The sequence below is a fragment of the Notamacropus eugenii genome, chromosome 6 (assembly GCF_028372415.1).
Source record: "Notamacropus eugenii isolate mMacEug1 chromosome 6, mMacEug1.pri_v2, whole genome shotgun sequence".
NCBI lineage: Eukaryota > Metazoa > Chordata > Mammalia > Diprotodontia > Macropodidae > Notamacropus > Notamacropus eugenii.
The window spans coordinates 16,016,401-16,029,886 of NC_092877.1; the positions used below are offsets into that span (position 1 = coordinate 16,016,401).

General features: G+C 39.3%; 1 protein-coding gene across 1 annotated transcript in view; it reads left to right on the forward strand.

The window, feature by feature from the left end:
• Nucleotides 1-3,270: 3,270 nt before the first annotated feature.
• SLC1A2 (solute carrier family 1 member 2) overlaps nt 3,271-13,486 on the forward strand; it is a 157,898-nt gene continuing 147,682 nt past the window's right edge. Inside the window, exon 1 of the mRNA XM_072619155.1 lies at nt 3,271-3,511. The gene's annotated coding sequence lies outside the window, so the exon portion shown is untranslated. The remainder of the gene's footprint in view (nt 3,512-13,486) is intronic.

The following is a 13,486-nucleotide window of genomic DNA, read 5'->3' on the forward strand; positions in this document are numbered from 1 at the left end:
GTTAAGAGGTAGTATGATATAGTAGATAAAATGGCACATGGGATTTGGAGTCAAGAGACAAGGATTTGAATCTTACGTATTAGCTGTGTGACCTTAGGTAAATAACTTATCTTTTCTGAAGTCTGGAGACTTCACTGGCTTATCTCTCAAGCCTTAGATCACATTGTAATCTCTATTGGAGCAGTACTCAAAATAAATTCTTTTGGTAGTTAGAAGGGGTAAGAAAGGATGAAAATTGAAACTGAATCATTGTTTGATGTCACCCCCCCCCAAAAAAAGCATTTGAAATTGGTGAGTGCAGAAGTATCTGCTGTAGTTCCTTTAGTCCTCATTTGGAGACTTTACCTGGGAATGACCAAGGTGACCCTTCTAGGGACTGGCTGATTTATTGGGTCTATTGATTCTGCAAGTCAGGCATCTTATCAGTGGGGGCCACTTAAGACCTCTGCTGTGTTGACATTTCTCTGGTGTAGGCACTAAGTAAATATTAACATATATTCAAAGATGAAAGAGCACCTTTGTACACATTGAAGGGTCTGCCGATCATACCTGTACCTCAGTTTTCCATCTTACTCTCTCCAATCTGAAAACTCTGTTTGCCTATATGTCAGACACTCAGTACTGGAGATCCATGTTTGTACATGGCAGCTTAATTCCACCAGTCCCATTTTAGACAAATAAAAGGCAAAGATAAATTGGCCAACAAATCTATGGAAACTATTCTTTCTTTCTCATTCTCAGCAGGGTTTAAAGATCAACAAACTATTGAAAATAGGTACAATAGTTACCTGCAAGAGTAAATACCAGCTAGAGAAGGTTTCATCCACTGAATGCTGTCACTTAAACTTGGAGGGCAAGATTTGCTTGAAGAGGAAAGCTGGTGCCCTGGATTTGGCAGCATTCAAACTCCTTTTATTTGGCAGCCAAGGATAAGGGTCTCTGTTGTTCATATAGGAGAATTAATGGAGAGTAGTCAATCAATAAACATTTATTAATTACCTACTATATGCAAAGAACTGGAGAGCAGTCAATCAACAAGCATTTCTTAATCACCCACTATGTGCAAAAAACTGTGCCATGTTGGTTATGAGGACAAAAATGAAACAATCCCTGGCCTCAGGAGTCCTTTAATTCCAAGTCAGAGCTTCCAAATTTTACATTTAGAAAAATGAACTTAAAAAGTAATTCCTTTTATCAAATAGTCATTTATATAAACTGGCAGTTAAAACATTATGGTTTAAGATCAATCAACAATCCCCAAACACATATGCGTTTGAAGGGTAGTTACTGATGATTCAATAATAATAGTAACAATATTCGAACTGGACTTCAAAGTTAACAAAGTGCTTTGCATACAATCTCATTTCATCTTTACTCGGTAAAGGTAGATGTTGTTATTAGCATTATTTTACAAATGAGGAAAGTGAGACTGAGAAGCTAAGTGACTTGTCCAGGATTATACAACCAGGAAGTGTCCACGTAAGATTTTTGCTGATATTAAGTACAATTCTCTCTCTACTTGGGCCACCAGATACAAGGACAAAAAAATGAAGAAGTATCTGCCCTCAAGGGGCTTCAATTCAATTCAAGGAAACAAAATATCTCTAAGTATTCAAGGCAACCAAATGGACTGTAACCATTGTCAGTAGAATGCCTTTATTTTGGCTTCCTTCTGTAGGTGGAAAAACATCTAAATGTTTAGGGATCTGAAGATCTGCTGCCATCTTTGTTGATGAGTCTTCTTTAGCATTAATCAATAAATCAAGTATTTGTTGAGCATCTACTATGTGTCAGACACTGGGCTAAGCATGAGATTTAAGTACAAAGTATGAAATTTCCTACTCCCAGGAAGCTTACATTTTAGTGGGGGAACAACAATATGGAATAAATATAAAGAGAACGAACACAAAGAATTAAATATAGGATAGTTTTGGAGTTGAGCCAGATTTTGAAAGAAGAGAATGATTCCATGAGACAATGGTGAAGAAAAGTAAGTGCATTCCAGGAACTATGAATAGCCTCTCAAGGAGATGGGAGATGGAGTGCCTTGCTTGAGGAACACAGAGAAGGCTGGTTTGATTGGACTGTAACATTCCAGGAAGGGATACTGTGAAGACAGGTTGGGACAAGATTGTGAGGAGCTTGAAATGTCAAACAGAGGAGTTTAAATATTGACCTAGAGTCAACAGGGAGGACTTTGAAAGTTTACTGAGTGAGGGAGTGACAGAAGGGAAAATCACAGAAGAGAACGAACACAAAAATTCTTTTACTCTTTCCCTTCAACCTCCTCTACAAAAAAAAAAAAAAAAAATCAATAAGATCCAAGAGTCAGTGGAGAGAATGTGGAATTTGTAATCAGAAGCTGTGAGTTTAAATTCTCTTATATTTAGCACCTCTATAACCTTGTTCAAGTTACCAGTTTTCTCTTGTCCTTTTTCCTCAGTCGTAATAAAATAGAGTAAAACATTGTCATTATCATCATCAATCAATCAACCAATCATTTATTAAGCCTACTGTATGCCAGGCACTGTGATACAAAAAGAGGCAAAACCCAGTACCTGCCCTCAAGGAACTCATGTCATCATCATCATCATCACAAACACATAGCCCTTTAAGGTTTCCAAAGTGCTTTACATATATTGTAGCATTGGCATTGTTATTATTCTTAAATATTCCCATTTTACAGGTAAGGGCACTGAGGCTAAGAAATTTGAATAATTTGCCCAAGGTCGTAGAACTAGTTATGTGACCCTGGGCAAGCCTTTTCACCCTGTTTGCCTCACTTTCCTCATTTGAAAAATGAGCTGGAGAAGGAAATGGCAAACCTCTCCAGGATCATTGCCAAGACAACCCCAAATGGTGTCACAAGGAGTCATTCTCAACTGAAAACAACTGAGTAACTTCATATAAGTCCATTCTGCAATTCACTAAGCCAGGCTGCCTCAGGTCAAGCCCATCACCAGGTGGGTCTCATGTTTCATCATGGTTCTCAGGATTCATGGTTGGTTATTTCATTGATAGAGCTCTGACATTTTTCAAAATCCATCCATACCTCCAGCCAGGTATGGTTATCTAGGTTTTCTAGGATAACCAAAGGTGAGGAAATAAAAAAAAAAAACAAAAACAAACCAAAACACAGGGGAGTGTCTCCTGTTGTCCCACAATGCCCCCTTCTGGCCAAACTTGGGGTGTTTTTTTTTTCCTGGTTTCTAGAGTTCTTGGAAGCTAGAGCCTTAGGAATTGAATTGGACTCTCCTACTGGCAGCCTCCGTGCTACTTCCAAGCTCTTTGTCTATTTACATTCCAAGTCACCACGAGTTGTTAAATCAACACAGACGTAGCAGATCTCACTAGAGCTTAAGGTGGACACCTGAGAGTATTTCTAGAGACTTAGCCAGTCCCTTCTTTGACTGCGAGCAGCTGGTACCGGTGCCTTCTTCCTTGACCTGCTAACACAGTTCACAGTGTCACCAGTGGGGTGCCAAGAGGACTTGCTGATTACGGAGTGTGGGTATGTCCAGTTGTGTTTTCTCTATTGGATTATAAACATTCTTACTGAGATAAGGGGGCTCCTGAAAGTACAATGGGCTTAAAAAAATAATAAGAGGAAAATGAACTTGAAAATTTAAAGAATTTCAAAATGAAGGGTTCCAGAGCAAAACAAAACAAAACAAAAACCCAATACAGGAAAACAAATACTCTTTCCCCAAATGGCTAACCAGCCACCCCAATCCAACATATCTGTTTCATTTGAGTCCCAATTCATTGGGAGGAATTGGCAGCCAGATCAATATGCAGGTGACATCCAAAATTCTTTCTTGTTCTCATATCTGCTCCTGCTGTAAAAATTGAGTTAGGATATATTGAGGATAAGGTGCTGAATTGTTTAGGTTAGTGAAGCATATGGGACAAGGCACAGTCCTTAATACAAAGGAGTGCTAGATCTGAATGTGGGGAGACTTTGCTTTGAGGGTGTGGGCTTGAATTGACCTTATCAGTTACTGAGCCAGATTTGGCCAGGAGTCATTCCTCTCCTGCCCTCTTAAGCCCAGAAAAGCTCTTGGATATGGTGTGCCCCAGTTTTTCAGATGGGCGGTGCCAACTTGGCACTGGCCAGACTATCTATTGGGTAATGTAGCTTTATCAAAAGCTACCATCACCTAATTCCCCTCCTTCATTTGGATGGAGATGGAAACTGAGCCCCACAGAGGTTAAATAACTTGCCCAAAGCCACGCAGGTAATAAATGCCAAGGGCAGAATTCAAATCCAAGTCCTCTGACTTGAAAATGCTGCGTTCTTTCCATTGTGCTACAGAATAGAGTCGTGGAGGTAGAAGGGATCCGAGAGGTCCCCTGGTCATGGGATAGTGGATCTAGAGCTGAAAAGGACCTCATCAGATCCAATCCCTTTATTTTACAAATGAGGAAACTGAAACCCAGAAGAGCTGAGGTACTTTCCTGAGGTCACACAAGTAGTAAGCATGAGAGGAGAGATTTGAACTCAGCTGCTCTGACTTTAGGCTACCTCTTCCTTCTGGACTCGGAGAATATGGGGGAGGGAAGAAGGAAGAAATAAGTATTGATTAAGCACCTACTAATCATGCTAAGTGCTTTGTAGATATTATCTCATCTGAACCTCATAACAACCCCAAGAGGGGAATATAATTGTGAATTTTACAGTTGAAAAAACTAAACAGAGGTTAAATGACTTGCCCAGGATCACACAGCTAGTAACTATCTGAGACCAAATTTGAACTTCAGTCTTCCTGGGGCCCAGCATTTTATCCACTGAACCACCTAGGTTCATATCTGAACCCATTTGAACATGGGTTCCAATCTCAGCTCCATCACTTACTTGACAAAAGTCTGTCCCCATGCTAAATTTATGACCGTCCCACCTTGGACAAGCTCCTTTGATTCTCTAAGGCTAAATTTCCTCATTTGTACAAGAAGAATAAGAATTATTCTGACTACTTCTCCATGTTGCTGTGAGGATCAAATGGAATATTCCTTAACAAAGCATTTGACAAGCAGACTGTAAGGTAGCTGAGGGATTCTTTTATAATTATTTTTTTTAATTTTTATTCTTAATTTAACAAACACCTATTGAGATAGGCATATTATGCATTCAGAGTAAGAGAGAACATGAAACTTATTTTTTTTTTTATCACTTTGTAGTTTTCGATGCTGTCATTTGTCTGTTCTTCCTTCTCTTCTGAAGGTGTATTCTTATTATCCCCATTTTATGTCAGCTATTTTTATTATTTTAATTAAGCACATGTTAATTCTAGTCTGTGCATCAGGTACCCTTAGCGTGTCATTCATGTGTCTCCACTTTTATTTCTGAAATGCTGAATACATTGTGTCGCAGTAAGCCCCAAGTCAGGGAAACCCAAGTTCAAATCTAGTCCCAAACATTTACTAGTTGTGTTACCTTGGACAAGTCACTTAACTTCTGTTTGCCTTGGTTTCCTCAACTGTATAGTGGAGATAGTGACATCTTCCTCCCAGAGTGGTTGTGAGGATTAAATAAGATAATATTTGTAAAGTGCTGAGCCTACTGTACAAGGGTTCACTTGGAACTTAATAAATACTTCTTCTCCTTTCCTTCTCCTTCTCCTTGTGCTTCTTCTCCTTTTCTTCTTCTCCTCCTCCTTCTTCTTCTCCTCCTTCTCTTCTTCTCCTCCTTTTTCTTCTCCTTTTCTCCTTCTCCTTCTCCTCCCCCTCCTCCCCCTTCCCATGCCCCTCCTCCTCCTCCTCCTTCTTCTTCTTCTTCTTCTTCTTCTTCTTCTTTTCTTCTTCTTCTTCTTCTTCTTCTTCTTCATCTTCTTCTTCTTCTTCATCTTCTTCTTGTCCTCCTCATCCTCATCACCATCATCATTGTCATCATTTGGGGGAGGTGAGAGGGGTCTTCGAACTCTTGTTATTAACTATGAAGTATGGAACTCTTGGTATGGAAACCTTCTTTCCCTCTTTCCCCTGAATCTTTAGATTCAGTGACTCATCTGCAGAGAGTTGGCCAGACTACTGTCCAGATTTCTTCCTATTTACTCAGACTGAAATAGTTTTCATTGAAAGGTCTTCTACTCTTTGTAGGTTAGCCAGTCAGACTGGTCTTCCATTGTTTCTTGCATGGGTAGCTTTCCAAAGAACACTGCCATTGCCCCACAGATGTCCACAATTACAATGACAAATTCTTTATGGTAGAGTCACAGGTGATAAAATTGAGAAGCACAGCTTGGGCCTCCTTCAAGATCCATGTGGAACATTGGAACGTGTGCAGGATTGTTCTGGCGTTAATCTCCTAAGGGCTTTAACCTCTCCCTCCACCTTGGAGTCCTTGAGAGGTCAGGGACTCAGAAGTCTCCCAAAGCCTGTTGCCTTTCTACCCACTCATCCAATCCTCTGAATTAAGTTAACCCCACTGGCTTTGATAAGACAGGGTTCATGATTCCAGCCAATTTCTAGCAGCTGGAGGTTTGGGAAATAAGCCTTAGGTAAGTTCAGCAGAAATCTGCAGGAGTGTCTGAGATTGTATGCCAAGGGGCTGAACTATTAGATAAGCAGGCAGAGCAAGGTAAAAGAAGCTAGTTGCACATGGAAGGGGGTGGGTGGGAATGGGGGAATTTTAGAATCACATTAGGCTGTGATTCTAAAAATAATTTACAATCCAGTTTTTTTCTGGACATTTGATTTCATCAATCAATAATTCCCTGTATGAAAACAACCCCCATGCATATTGACCACTTTCCTGAAACTTATGTAATTGTTTTAAAGTGTTTCATTTTATTTTTAATGAATTACTTTTACTAGAAACAGTCATTAGCATCAATCTAAGCAAATATATTTAATTACAAAATTTACATTTAAAATCATCAATGTCAATTCATAAAATGTCATAAAACCTTTAATTTCCTCCCACTGAGTCCTCATACATATTTTGTCCTTTCATCACAATTTCTTTTCCTCATATGATCAGAATTAAGGTGTATTCCATTCTAATTCTGTCTTTTTTCCTTCATTATTTGGTAAAGGCTATTCTAGTTTTATTTTTATTCTTCGTACTTGTCCTTATTTATTTCTTGAGACCATGAGATCAGAGATTTAGAGCCTAGAGAGAACATTTTAAAAGTATAGAGTACAAACTCCCAATCTGAAAACTAAGGCTCACAGTGACAGGTGTCTGAGGTGGAATTCAAACACATCTTCCTGACACTCTATCCATATATGATACTGCTTCTAATATTCTATTCCACATTTGCCTTTGAGGCCACAGGTTTCCCACCCTTGTTCTAGCACAGTAATGTACCACCATTTCCCCTATTGTTGCACATTTCTGCTGCTTTTTTTTTTCCTTTTTGCAACTTTTGCAATTTTCTTTTTTCAATTTTTCGGACAATTCTTGCAAATTTCTTTTAGACTGAATACCATCAAAATATTTAATAGTGCTTTATTGTTGTTATTTTTTATTACACCATCAAGGTAATAATGGAATTTTCTCATTCCTTATCATGGAAATATTTTATAGCTTTAAAGAATTGCCTGAGGCACTGTCAGATTAAACCACTTGCCCAGAGCTGGACATCTACTAAGTGTCAGAGTTTGAACTTTTACCCAGTTCCTGACTCCAAGGCCAACTTTCTATTAACTACACCAGGCAGACTGTTACCTCTCAAAAATATCTTGAAATCTAAAATAAGACGGATTTCTCATTCTCTCCCAAAGGATTCATCTTAGAACACCTTTTGGGGAATCATTTATTGTCAAAGGTCCTTGTACTTCCCCCCACTTCCAGGCACCTAGGATGTTAGACAGTTATACCTAGAAGCTCAACATTTAACAGGAAAATCCTGTAAATTCTTTAGGATAGGGACTCAGCACTGAACACAGAGCTTGGCATTTAATACATACTTATTGGTTTATTGATTTTAGCAACAGACAGGAGTAGACATCTCCTTGAACTGCTACAGTTCCCTTAGATAAATGAACCTTCTCCCACTAGTGAAGCTTTATGGTCGGCAGAACCCTTTACACCTGCGACCTCACACGATTCTCACTGATGGCCCTGAGAGGTACATGCGTTCATTGTTCCCATTTTCCAAATATGAAAACCAAGTCTCTGAGCTGAAGAGATTTTCCCAGGGTCATTTAGCTAGGAAGCTACTGAGGCAGGATTTAAATCAAGAACTTTCTAACCCCAAGTGGATTGTTCTGTCTCCTAGACCCTATCTAGAACCCTCTGGTTCTCAGGGGAGAATGATACCAAATCACCAGATGCAATTGATGTTGTACTGTACTGGGGAAGGGAGGCAGAGGTTTAGGGCTGAGATTTCATTTGTATCAAAACTCCCATTGTGGAAAAAGCTCCACCAGTGAAGCTGAAAAGCACTGATAGCTTAGTCTTAGAGAATCACCTGAAGCACCCAGAGGCTGTGATTTGTCTGGGGTCACCCAACCAGTTTGTGTCAGTGGCAGGATTTGAACCCAGGGCTCCCTGGATCCAATCTGTCTGTCAAACTAGGCTGTCTTTCATCATCCAAATCAAGCCTGAAAATCTGGATATTCCCAAGGCCTTTGGAGATATATATATACACACATATATATACACACACACATATACATACATACATACATATACACACATGTATATATGCACACATATATACATACATATATACATACATATATACACATATACACACACATATATACATATATGTACATACATACATACATATAAAACAGGCAAACAAATTTACCTAGAATTCTTTTAGAAGGTTGAGTGGTTAAGCTAAAAAAAATTCCATACATTTCCGATCATCTCTTTGACATTTGTCACATCTTTATATGTGACAAGACAATGTGAAATAAAGAATTAAAGAAATCCTTTAGAAAATTCAAGCCAAGAAAAATCCCCAAATTTGCTTTGTTATTAAGTAGAGATTGGATGACTACTTGTTGGATATAGAGAAGAGGGAATAAACATTTATTAGGCGCCTACTATATGCCAGGCCATATACTAAGCACCTTACAATTACTATCTTATTTGATCCTCACAGCAACAACCCTTTGAGAGCTGAACTATTTTAAAGTCCATTTTACAGATGGAGAAACTAAGGCATATATAGAGGAGATTCTTGGTCATGTATGTTTGGACTATATGACCTATAATGTCTATCCCAGCTCCAAGATTCTATGATTCAGCTATTTGGTAGTTGAATAAATAGCTCTTGCTATTAAAAGCTGATCTTGGTATTTCTCTTGGAAGAAGAAAAGAAGAAGGAGGAGAAGGAGAAGGAGGAGAAGAAGAAGAAGAGAAGAAGAAGAAGAAGAAGAAGAAGAAGAAGAAGAAGAAGAAGGAGAAGGAGAAGGAGGAGGAGGAGGAGGAGGAGGAGGAGGAGGAGAGGAAAAGAGAGATAGAGACAGAGAGAGATGTGGGAAAGGAGATGTACAGCACAGAAGCAAAGGGAGAACAAAGAGAGAGGAGAGGAGAGATGCCCACAGAGAGACTGAAAGAGAGAGGAAGACACAGAAAGACAGAGAGGTAGTAAGGAGGAAGATACACAGAGACAGAGATAGGAAGAGAGAACACAGAGATGGAGAAACAAAGAGAAGAAGGGAGGGAGAGAAAGAGAAAGACATTGTTAGTAGTTAATTTCAAGGTAAGACTTTGGACTGATGGAAACATTGTAAGTCCAGCTTCATAGGTTCCTGTATAAGGTTATTCAAAATAGTGTCCCTAGCATTAAATCCTTAGTTATTTAACCAAAAAAATGCACCCTTGTTGTTGTCTTCATGGTCATTTATCAGGAAAGAGAAGGAGCTTCCCTTCTCATTTCAAGGGTTTTAGATGAATGGGAAGATCTCTAAAGTGCTCACTGTCTCCACTTGGTTCATTCAGCTTCTCAGGCCCAGGCAATAGGAATAACCATGAGCTAAGCCCTTTGCTACTTAGTGTAAGGCTTTACCTTTATTTAGTTGTCTTAAGATTAGAGGCCTTATATCACCCCTCTGAGATGGACACACAGGAATTGGAATCCTTTTATGAGTAGATAAACCCTCAGACTCTGATTACTAGTCTCCACTGGTCCCATTTGGTACAACGTGATCTTGTGGTTGGGTTCATGTTGGGCCATCTGCACATCATCCAGGCATACATAGCACCTTGATCCCAGCCTCAAATGCTCAGATAGGTTTTGATTAAATGATCACTTACCTCATTCCAGATCAGTGTTTAACAGAAAGAACATATAATATTTCTTCTGCCACATGAGATGTCTTCTACCAGACTCATGTAAAAATGACAGCTGTAGCTATTTCTCCCCTTGTCTGGACTGGTTACTTCATTGGTGTGGGGAACTTCCAGTATGGAAGTTCCCTGTACCCATGCAGCTCATCAATTGTTCCATTATTTATAATCTCAGAGTTTCTGGGGAGCCATGAGATTTGCATGGGATCGCATTAGTATTTATTGGAGAGGCAAGACTTGAACTCGACTCTTTCTGGTTTCCAAGAAATGAAAGATACACAAATTTAGAGACATCTCTACTACTCTGAATGCTTACACAGACTATTCATGCCCAATCTGTGATAGAGCCCCCTGAGCTCATATTGGTCTGATCAGCCACAGTCGGACACACTGTACCTTGACTCCAACATAGCGATGTCATTTTGGTCCTTTTCGAGAAGGACAACCAAACAACCAACCATCCTTCTATTTTAGAATTAAGCTGTGTCTGGGCCTCGGCTAAAGGTTACTTGAATATTTTTACACTCTTTTTATCCAAATGCCTGTTGATACTGTCAAATTTCAGAGCAAGAAAGACTTAAGAGATCACCCAACAGCACTGATGGTTTACATATGAGGAAGCTCTATTATACTGTAACCTTCTTGAGGGCAGTGACAATTTTTTTGCTTTTTTTGTTTGTTTGTTTGTATCCCCAGGACTTAGCACAGTTCCCAGCACATAGTAGGGGCTTAATTCTGGAGGGGTAATAAGATCACAGAATCATCAACCTAGATTTGTAAGGAATCTTAGAGGACATATAGTCATTTTGCAGAATGAAGTGATTTGCCCAAGGCAACTCAGCTGGTTAGTAGCAGAGGCCAGGACTGGAACTTGGGTGTTCTAACTCCTGGGCCATCCCCTTCTCACTGTTTTTGCTGCAGGTGCTATAGGATGAAAGAATGAATTTGAATGATTTTTTAAAATATACGGAAAATCTATGATCCCAGCTTAGCCATATTCTCAGATTCTAGTGCAAAGGAGACTTCACCAGGAGATGATGATGATGATGATTGATGATGATGATGATTGATGATGATGGTGGTGGTGGTGGTGGTGGTGGTTGTGGTAGTGGTGGTGATGACCCCAGGTTAAGAACCCCTGATGTAGGGGAATCAAAAAGGGCTTCCTGCTAGAGGTGGTTCTTGAACAGAGACCTTAAGAAAAGTAGAGATTCTAAGAGGCAGTGGTGAAGAGAGAAGTCCCTCTAGGAAGTGGGGACAGCCTTTGCAAAAGCATGTAGGAGATAAGAGTTCTAAGATTGGGAAGTACTGAGCAGATGCAATTCACTGGAACAGAGAATGGGAGAAAGAGAATATTGAGAAATAAATCTGGAAAAATAGTTTTGGACAGATTGTGAGGGGCTTTAAATGTCATATGTAAGATGTGTTGTTAAAGGCAACAGACTATTTTGTAGTCTTATCTAAATGGGGACAAAGTGAGAGAGGAAAAGACAGTAACAGGATGGGAAGAAGACAAAATGCCAGGGATTTTCCCTTGAAACCTTTTAAGTCAGAACAGTTTTAAACACACACACACACACACACACACACACATATATACACATACACACACTATACCTTTTGGGACTCTGACTTCAATTTTTTCATGTTGCTATTTTGGGGACAATTTCATTTTCATTTATATATAATTTTCATTTGCTTCTCTTTTTTTGGTGTTTGATTACAAACCACAGGATAAAATTGTCACCAATTATTTTAAAATTTGTAAAACAAAATAAAAAATATCCCACTTTTTATTTTGTCAAACTCTTTTTTAGCTATTAATTTTTTAAAGCTTTATTTATAAAGCTTTCTAAAGTACCTCAGATTTTTAATTCTTCAATCAGTCTACAGACATTTATTAAACATCGGCTATGTCAGGACCTGGGCTAAGTGCTTCTACCTCTTCATCGTTCTCAAATGACCTGCTTATACTTTCCATATTCTCCTTCTCTTCCTTCTCCTCTTCATTCTTCTCCTTTTCATTCTTCTTCTTCTTCTTCTTCTTCTTCTTCTTCTTCTTCTCCTTCTTCTTCTCCTTCTTCTCCTCCTCCTCCTCCTCCTCCTCCTCCTCCTCCTCCTCCTCCTCCTTCCTCCTCCTCCTCTCAGGTCAAAGACAAATGGACAGCATCACAGGCTGCCAATAATAGGATGATACCCACCAGGCCAATTCCCTCACTCCAGAGGTGAGGAACCTGAGGCTCTAAGCAGTCAAGTGATTTCTCAAGTTCACATGGGCAGTTGGATGAAATTAATTTAAGTTTTATTTAAGGGCAACTAATAGAGGAATTCATTCACTGGGTCATGCCAACCCTGACAGCCACCAAGGGAAGCAACTCCAATATCAGAGGTGAAAATACCATGATAGCAGGGGCAAGCTATCATTGTGGAAGCTGATTCATTGTGGAAGCTTAAAAATGGCTTGGAATCTCATTAGATTTAGCTACTTTCATTCATTCTCTGAGAATCTCTAGGAATCTCCTTCAGACTCCCATCTCCATCACAGTAATAGATAATGCTCATCAACAGTCATTGTGAAACTTATGCTTGTGTCTAGAAACCACATTTGATCCTCAGCAAGTTACCTATCTTCTGTCTGCCTCAGTTTTTTGAACTATGAAATGAGGGTAACAGCAGTACTTGCCTCCCAGAGGTTGTTATATCAAATAAGTTAATATTTGTAAAGCGCCTAGCACAGTATCTGGCATATCATAGGTGCTCCATAAATATGTCTGCCAATATTGTTATTACTACATATTTAGAGCTACCAGACAGCATGTGAACATAGATTTAGAGATGAACTGGACCTTAGAAGCCACCAAGACCAAACATCTCCTTTTGCAAATGAAGAGACTGCAGTCTAGAGAAGTAAGTGATCGGTGTCAGGTCACAGAGGTTGCTAAATGTCAAATCTGGGATGTGAACCTTGGTCCTCTGTCATAATTTACCTACTCCTCTGTACTACAAAATCTTTGTGATTGTCAAATTCCCCAAGATACCAAGACTGGATCAGTTCAAGTCAATTCAACAAGCATTTCTAAGGGCAATCCATCATCAAGCACTGATTAAGCACTTACTATTTGCCAGACTCTATGATAAGCCCTAGAGACTCAAGGTTGCTGTTGCTCAGTTGTTTTCAGTCATGTCCGACTATTCATGATCCCATTTGGGTTTTTTTTTGGCAAAGATAATGGAATG